Source organism: Ursus maritimus, unplaced genomic scaffold, assembly GCF_017311325.1.
Source record: "Ursus maritimus isolate PB19 unplaced genomic scaffold, ASM1731132v1 scaffold_22, whole genome shotgun sequence".
In the NCBI taxonomy this organism is placed as follows: domain Eukaryota; kingdom Metazoa; phylum Chordata; class Mammalia; order Carnivora; family Ursidae; genus Ursus; species Ursus maritimus.
The window spans coordinates 20,611,793-20,621,131 of NW_024424675.1; the positions used below are offsets into that span (position 1 = coordinate 20,611,793).

The 9,339-nt window shown below is 43.9% G+C and overlaps 1 protein-coding gene across 2 annotated transcripts in view; it reads left to right on the plus strand.

Annotated features, from left to right (window-relative positions):
* Positions 1 to 973, plus strand: part of FKBP1A (FKBP prolyl isomerase 1A) — a 21,757-nt gene extending 20,784 nt beyond the window's left edge. Inside the window, exon 5 of one of the 2 annotated variants that reach the window (XM_040638096.1) lies at positions 652 to 973. The gene's annotated coding sequence lies outside the window, so the exon portion shown is untranslated. The remainder of the gene's footprint in view (positions 1 to 651) is intronic. The other variant, XM_040638097.1, reaches the window with a different exon arrangement.
* The last annotated feature ends 8,366 nt before the right edge of the window (positions 974 to 9,339 follow it).

Genomic DNA, 9,339 nt, shown 5'->3' on the forward strand with positions numbered 1-9,339 from the left:
CTTTCCCTTTCTCCTCGGATGTGTGTTGACCTGAACTATATGCCATAAACCTCAAGTTACTCATTTTATTTCGTTTTTGTTTTGGGGTGAAGGTTCAGTTTCAGTCTTTTGGATCTAGGTTTCCACTTAAGTATTAGTCAAGTATTAACAGCACAAGTAAGGGGCTAACCTTAGAATAGGAATTGGTGTGGGGGGGGAGGGGATGCAAGAATCTTTATTTTATTTTATTTTTTTTGGATGAAATTTTTATCTATTATATATTAAACATTCTTGCTGCTGCGCTGCAAAGCCATAGCAGATTCGAGGCGCTGTCGAGGGCCGAATTACTCTCCCAGGTGAGAGATGCCCTTGGGTTGAATTAAAAGCCCTACCTAAAACTGAAGTGGGGAGGGGGAGAGCCTTTGCCTCCACTGCCCCCGCCCCAGCCTCCCCTTAAACCCTCTGCCTTTTGAAAGCAGATCGTTCTCACTGCGACGTTGGACACTACAGGTATCCGTCCCCAGGCCAGCAGGGACCTCCGAAGCCTTCTTCGTGGCCTGGCTTCCCCCCCACCCCCCCATCCTGTGGTTTTTCTAACGGTTCTTCAGGACTTTTGTAATCTCATAGCTATCCAAGCTCCACTTCCCAAATTTTAAGAACTTTAATCAAAAGTTTAAATCGAAGGTGCTGTTTGTAGACACTGAACACCCGATGAGAGCCCAGCCATCACGACAAACCCTTGAGTGTTGTCTTGAGAAAACGATGCTGGTCGTCACAGCTACAGCGTCTCCTGGTTTTTGATGTTCGGCTCCCCCTGCTGATATCAGAGTTTCCTGGCTTTTCCTCCTACCCCTCTCACCCCTTTGCTGTCCTGTGTAGTGATTTGGTGAGAGAAATTATTGCCGCCTACCCCCCCGACCCTGACCTCCCCGCACTACGTATGAGTTTCAAGTTTTATTATTGCAATAAAAGTGCTTTATGCTGGCTTTTCTCAGCTCTGTGTGATAGTGATTACTTTCAGGTGCCTCCCGGGCCATTCGGTACAGGGGGGTGGGGTCGGGGCTGTGCCAGGGGGGCTCTCGTATTGGAGACTGTGTCTTGGCAAAAGAACTGCAGCAGGAGCACCCTTCCCTGTTGGCCCCTCTGGGGGGTTGGGGGCTGGTCGGTTTGCATCTTCACTGGTGAAGGAATCATCAGGGAGCCCCTCCCTCCCCTCCTCGCCCATCGTCAGAGTTTTTTTGAATATGTGTTCTGGGTAGAGCATTCTGCTGGGTTCTCTGGAGTTACCAAGAGGTGGGAGATGCAACCAGCTCTCAGGAAATGAGTCACCACCCAGTTGGAGATGTGCTGCAGCAAATTGGTGGAGGGTTACGAAGGGAAGATTGGGGTTTTAAATCGGTGTTCCTTGGTGACATTGGTGTAGAAGTTCTTTGTCATGTGGGCAGGCTAGTTGATTCCAGTAGCTTCTCTGGTCCCCACCCTGTGTGTGTGCTAGCAATACTCCCCTCCTCCCTTGGGATGGAGACTATCAGTAATACTCCTGTACCTGTCGGAACACAGTCCATCCCTATGTATTACTTTAAGTCACTGGAGCAATATTTCAGGGTCATAGCTTGTTTTTTCCAAAATTCCCTTATAAAAATTGTCAGTGAATGAAAGATTTTTATAGTGAACACTTGTATACCCAACACCTAGATTCTACCATAACATGTTTCTGTACCTATTTATCACATATTTATCCATCCCTCTATGAATCCATCCTTTTATATCACATTTCAGAATGGCAGACATCACTACCATTCCCTCTAAATACATATCACAATTTCGTATTTGTTTATACTCTTGTACCCGACAACACTGTCAAGATACAGACTATGACCACCATCTCAGAAAATTCCTTTATGCCCTTTCTCAGTCCCCACTCTACCCCCACAGGCAACAATCGTTTTATTTTCCTCCTGTGTATTGCCTGTTACTTCTGAATTAAATCTAAATGAGACCCTGTACTGGGTGCTCTTGCATTCAGCACTCAGTGTGATACCTTCACGCAGAAACACAGGGATGCCGTTCTCACTGAACTTCAAGTTAGGCAGGACTGTGACTAGGTTACAAGGTGAAGGGACTTTGCAGATGTGATTATGCTATGGACCCTGAAGTGGGGAGATTACCATGAATTATATGGGTAGGTAAGTCCAGTATAATCACGAGAGTCCTTAGGAGTCAGGGGAAAAACATCTGAAGATGCCTTGCTTGCTGGTTTTGAGGATAGAAGAAGGGACTAGAAGCCAAGAGCTGTCGTGGCCTCTAGAAGCTGGAAAACACAAGGAAATATTTCTCCTCTGGGGCCTCTGGAAGGAACCAGCCTGGCTAACACTTTGGTTTTAGCCCGACGAGACCCATTTTGGACTTCTAACCTCCAGAACTAAGATGATAAATGTGTATTGTTTTTAAGCCACTAACTTTGTGGTAGTTTGTTACAGCAAGAAGAGGAAACTAATAGGGAGCCTTTGTTTCTCTTTAATTAAAAAAAAATTTTTTTTTTAAATATTTTTAAGGGGCACCTGGATGGCTCAGTTGGCTAAGCATCTGACCCTTTTTTTTTTTTTTTTTTAAGATTTTATTTATTTATTGGACAGAGAGAGACACAGTGAGAGAGGGAACACCAGCAGGGGAGTGGGAGAGGGAGAAGCAGGCTTCCTGCTGAGCAGGAAGCCCGATGTGGGGCTTGATCCCAGGACCCTGGGACCATGACCTGAACCGAAGGCAGACGCTTACAATGACTGAGCCATCCAGGCACCCCTAAGCATCTGACTCTTGATTTCAGCTCAGGGTCCTGGGATCGAGCCCTGCATCGGGCTCCACGCAGAGCGCAGAGCCCACTTAAGATTCTCCCCCTGCCCCTCCCCCTGCTCGCTCGTGCACACACTCTGTCTCTGTCACTCAAATAAATAAATAAAATCTTCAAAAAAAAGATTTTAGTACTGGGGATGATCTTTACATCCATCATGGGGCTCAAACTCACAACCATGAGATCAAGAGTTACATGCCCTACCTCCTGAGCCAGCCAGGAGCCCCTCTCTTAGTTTTAATGTGTAACAGTTTTTTGTTTGTTTTTTAAGATTTATTTATTCATTTTAGAGAGAGAGCACAAGCGGGAGGGGCAGAGGGAGAGCAGAGAGAATACCCAGCAGACTGCACACTGAGCCTGGAGCCTGACACAGGGCTCGATCCCACAACCCCGAGATCACAACCTGAGCCAAAACGAAGAGTCCACTGCTTAACTGACTGCGCCACGCAGGCGCCCTGCTGGATGGTCTTTATAACTATGTTGAAGAGGGCTATAAGTAAGATCAAATGAATGTACAAAATTTACTTAACCACCTTGCTAAAGGATAATTTTTCTTTTTTTAGAAAGTAAAATCGTGACTCAAATACAAAGCGAACACGTTAAAGATTTTATTTAACTTGTTCATTAATAAGAGAACAAGTAAGATGTTTTAATTGGTTCAAAGGAGAATCCAAAGAACAAATAAAAATATAATTAGCTCAGTAAGAATGCTGAAAAATTTGCTTGGTAGATATATAACTGGCAAAATTAGCCAATATCCACAGAGTAATAATCAGTTACATTTAGGACTTTACAGGGTGCAGTTTGCATATGTATGGACACGAATCACCTACATGATGTGTTTCCCTCAGTTTACATCATTATAAAGTAGCTTAAAGTGTGTGGGGGCTAGATAAAACAGTCCCAGTGGGACAGGGGGACCTGTTTCAAAGTCTTTCACAGTGTTTCCTGATGCCCTGTAGTTGGATACTTGGGGAATGCCAATTCTTTGCTTTTATTAGAACAAAAAGCCAATACGTCTTTGCATGTGTTAATTTTTTTCTTTCCTAAATACCCTGATTCTATAGGATAACATACTAGAAGCGGGATTGTAGGGTCAAAAGAGATTTTGACTTTCAATTCACATTGCCAAGTTGTATGAACCTTTTTCTCACACATGGAAAACAAACCCGACCCATGTCCTGCCGCAGAAAATACCACTTCTATGGGCTATTAAAAAAAACCTCAAACTTTCTTTTCCAGATGCCCCCCCACCCACCCACTTTTCCCTTATGTTCACTAGCGAGACTGAATCTGTGGAGAACTGACTGGTTTGAACCAATCGAGGACTCTCCCAGTACTGGGGAGGGGCTTAGGCACCCCTGAAGCCCAGAGCCCTTGAGCCCCATAACAGGGTCAGGTTCTATTAAAGAAGCAAGGGTATCCTTGGGCCTGGCTAGAACTGGTTTATGTTTCTACTGACTGTATTTTCATTGTTCTCCTTGTTTTATTTTTGAGAAGCATGGTGGTTGTATTCACAGTCGTAGGATTCAGGAAAACTTCTGATTCTGCTTCTGACCATTGCTGACTAAGGCTTAAACACCAAATGACACGGTTTCTATGGTTTTCCATTCATTGAATGGACTTGGGGTGGGGACCATGGGTGGTGGGTCAAAGTTCAACTCTAAAATTATAATTATTTTAAATGTAATGATCATATGAGAAACTTTCTGTAGGAAAGCAGCCACCCCCCCCCCCATTAACCATTAACCATGATGACCGTTTGACTACAAGTAAGCATCCTGTCGACCCCCGACTTGTTCCAGGAAATGGCTGGCCAGAGAAAACCCTCCGCCCTTTCCTCTTTTGAAATGTCCCCAAACTGCTCACTTGCCCCCTTGCCGCTAACCAAGGATGGCCAAATGTATTGGAAGACCCATGAGTCTCCCTCACTCCACTAATCCTAACCTTGTGGAATGGTTTTCACTGAGACAGCGTTTCCTTTTTGCTCAATGAAATGTACTCCCTGACACCTTTGAACCCCTGCAGGGTGATGGCAGAAGGGTTCTCTTGCTGCAAGTTTATGAATAAACAAGTTTTGTTAATATTGTTTTGGACCTAGATTTGTCTTTGACACGTGGGATGTGTGTCTATAAGCATACTGCCCTGAACGCGTGCCTGCTTCCTGGATATATGTGGGTTCACTCTGATTGACCGTGTTGGACTGCAGTGGTCTCTTAGATGCCATAGGTTAGGGGTTCTCATTCAACCCTCTAATTAAATTCAGTGAATTAATGAGGGACAGCTGACACCAAAATGGATTAAAATAAAAATGCCAAGGGCAGCACTCCCCTGGCGTCTGCCCAGAGTGTGTCTGATGAGTTCCTCTGAGTTCCCTGAGTTCCATGAATGCACAGGGCAGATTGATGACGGACCCATCAGAGGCTGGGCTTGCTGCAGCAGCTGCCCCGCAGGGCACACAGGAAAGCAGCTGTCAGCTTTATTAGGAAGGTAGAAGTATTTGCCAGTGGGTATGTAGAACGGGTACAGTATTGGATCCGTGTGCTAATTACCACTGTAGTTTGCCTATTTTAAAATTAATTCATACATTTCTGAAGGCAGTACATGCCCAAGATTTAGGGAAATAAATTCAGTTAACCACAGGGTGTATTTATGGTATGCCAGCCCCATGATTAATGATTTTCTAGGTGTCAGGAGTAAATACAGGATAGGACCAAGAAAGGCACTGCTGGCAAGGACTTAAAATTCTAACAGAGACCCCAAAAATAAATAATGTCAGGTATCCAAAGTATGAAGTGAAGTAGCCAAGTGAGGCTTGGAGGGAAACTGTTCCAGGCTGATGGAACAGCAAGTATAAAGGTTCAGGGTGGTGAGTTAAGAGTGTTGGGAAGACGATAAGGACCAATATGGGAAGAGCAGAAGTATGAAGGACAGGATTGGGCAGGAGCCAGGTAAGGCATTAATGTGACAGGTATCGTGAGCATGAGGATGTCATTGGTGGATTTCAGCAGAGGACTGAGGTCTAGTTGTTTTTATTATTTTTTTATTTTTTTAATTTTTTAAAAGATTTTTATTTATTTATTTGACAGAGATAGAGACAGCCAGCGAGAGAGGGAACACAAGCAGGGGGAGTGGGAGAGGAAGAAGCAGGCTCATCGCGGAGGAGCCTGATGTGAGGCTCGATCCCAGAACGCCGGGATCACGCCCTGAGCTGAAGGCAGATGCTTAACCGCTGTGCTACCCAGGCGCCCCTAGTTGTTTTTAAAAGATGTCTCTGGAGGGGCTCCGGAATGGCTCATTGGTTGGGTTTCTGACTCTTGGTTTTGGCTCAGGTCCTGATCTCATGGGTCATGGGATCAAGCCCTGTGTTGGGTTCTACACTCTGAGGGGAGTCTGCTTGAGGTTCTCTCTCTCTCTGCCCTTCCCCCTCCAGCATGAGTGCACTCTCTCTCTCTCTCATTCTCCCTCTCTCAAATAAATAAATCTCAAAAGAAAAAAAAAAAAGATGTCTCTGGAAAGTGGAAAATAGACTGAAGGGGCTTATGGTAGCCAGTCTCCAAAAATGGCCCCCAGTGATTCCTCCACTCCCCTTGAGTCTGGGCTGGCCTTGTGGCTGCTTTGACCTGTAGAAGATAGTAGAAGGAATGTTCTGGGACTTCCAAGCTCAGGCCTTAAGAGAATTCCCTTCTTCTTGGAACGCTAGCTCTTGGGTCCAAGCTATACAGAGAGGCCCCATGGAAGAGAATTGAGACCCACACCACAGCCCAGAGTCCCAGCTGAGAACCCAGCTAACTGCCAGTACCAACTGCCAGAGAAGATGAGTGAGCCACTTGGACATTCTGCCCACAAATGCCTACAGCCCCAGCAACATCACATGAATAGAGGAACCACCTCCCTCAGCTCAGGAGAACCAAAGAATTAAGAGATTTCACAAATTGGTCTTGAAGTAGTTTATTTCATAGCAATGGAAAACTGAAATGGGGGCAAGGGTGGAAGCAGGACACCAGTGAGCCAGCTGTTGGGGTCATTTAGGTCCGAGATAACAGAGGCCTTGACCAGACTGGTAGAAGTGAGGATAGTAAGTAGTCAGATTCAGGGTACACTTTATCAATGTAACTTTTAGCCAGGACTGAGGGAAACGTCAGTAGAAAATAAGCAGCTCCTTGCCTGACTCTCCTAACTCCAGACCACTCCTTAGAAACAACTGTTTAAAACTCTAAGTTCTCTCTTTGATAGTGACTGCCATTTTGCACCAATTGCTTGTACTGGTTTGGTGGTGGTGGTGAGGATTAAGAAACAAAACAAAGGGGTGCCTGGGTGGCTCAGTTGGTTAAGCATCTGACTCTTAGTTTTGGCTCAGGTCATGGTCTCATGGGTTGTGGGATTGAACCCTGCATTGGGACTCTGTGCTCAGTGGGGAGTCTGCTCAAAGATTCTCCCTCTGCCCCTCCCCTATTCTCTCTTTCTCTCTCTCTCTAAAATAAATAAATAAATCTTAAAAAAATAAAAGAAGGGGCAGCTGGGTGGCTCAGTCGGTTAAGCAGCAGACTCTTGATTTCAGCTTAGGTATGGTCTCGGGGTCCTGGGATCAAGTCCTGTGTCAGGCTCTATGCTTAGTGGGGAGTCTGCTTGAGGATTCTCTCCCTCTCCCTCTGCCTCTCCCCACCCCACCCCTGTCAAATAAATAAATAAATCTTTTTTAAAAATCTCAAAGACAGGCCACCTGGGTGGCTCAGTCAGTTAAACGTCTGCCTTTGGCTCAGGTCATGATCCCAGGGTCTTGGGATCGAGCCCTGCATCGGGGCTGAGTGGGGACTCAGCGAGGAGCCTGCTTCTCCATCTCCCCCTGTCTGCTGCTCTCCCTACTTGTGCTCTCTTTCTGTCAAATAAATAAAGTTTAAAAAAAAAATCTCAAAGACATAAAGACAAAGGAAATGATTAATAGATGTGACCATAAAAAAAAAAACTATATCCTGAAAGACACCATAACCAAAAGATAAGGCATAATGAAGAGAAAACATTTGTAAAATATTAAAATCTCATACCCTAAACATATAGTAACATATAAACAATTATAAAAATACAAAATAAATATATAAAATAAATAATAAACAATTATAAAGAAAATGACAATCTAATAGGTGACACAATTAAGCCACTCTAAGAATTTCACATTACATTGCTTTGTCTTGATACCTCACTTTTAGGTATCTTCTCATGTGGCCTCATCCTCCAGTAGATGTGCCCCACCTTCACAACATGCTGTGAGTTCCATAGTGGTCTCTGATCCAGAAGGTCAAGGGAGATACTTCAAGGCTTCTTAAAAGCCTTGGCGGTGGAACTCACACAGTATCACTTCTGCCATGTTCTGTTGGTTAGAACAAGTCACGCGGCCAGCCCAGACTGAAGGGGATGAAGAAATAGACTCCTGTCACTGGGAGGAACAGCGAAGTCACATCACAAAGGGGAATGGTAGAAGGGAGTTGTGATTCACTGGGGACCATTACTTTAATACTCTACCACGTGATATCCAAAAATGTCTTTCATCTACCCTCACAATTGAGTGATAGTTTAGTTGAGAATATGATTGTAGATTTCTAGTTATTTTCCCTAAGAATGAAGGCATTGCTGCATTGTCTTCTAGTTTCCAGTGTTGTTGAGAAGGGTGACGCCATTTTGATTTATTTCTTTATATGCGATTGCTTTTATTCCTCTGAAATCTTCCAGAATCTTCTGCTTATCTGTGGTATGATGAAATTTCATAATACGGCCTTGTGTGGGTCTTCTTTTTTTTTCTTTTCTTTATCTTCTGCTGTTTTGCACTTACTATCTTGGGCATTTAGAAGGTCACTTTAATCTGGAAATATGTTCTTTAGTTTGAAAGTTTTTCATGTATTATTTTTTTGATAGCTAAATTTTCTACAAATACGTTTTCTCACAAAACATATTAAAAGAGTGGCATTAGGGTGCCTGAGTGACTCAGTTAAGTGTCCAACTCTTGATTTCAGCTCAGGTCATGATCTCAGGGTTGTGAGATTGAGTCCTATGTCGGGCTCCGCGCTGAGCGTGGAGCCTACTTAAGATTCTCTCTCCCCTTCTGCCCCCTCCACCATGCTCACACTCTTCTCTCTCTCTCTGAAAAAATAAAAAAGAGTGTCATTATTTTACATTTTTTTGCAAATCTCTTTAATGCCTGGCTTAATAGAAGACAGCTGAATTCTCACATCTACTTCTGTATTCCATCTGTTGCAATATGTTGTTTTGGTTGCAGTATATGAAGAAATTCTGACTAGGCACATTTTAAAAGGAGCTTGTGTCTGAACAGATAGATAATACAGAAACCAATATAACTAGAAACCTGGCAACCATCTATTTACCTTAGGACTTTGTTAAATGGGAAATATTCATTCGTCTTTTTAAAAAGAATATATCCAAACTTGCACTGGTAGAAAACAAAACTGGCTTTGTTTTTCTGTATAAAAACCACTTAGCACTTCATTTTTGAGTCTGAG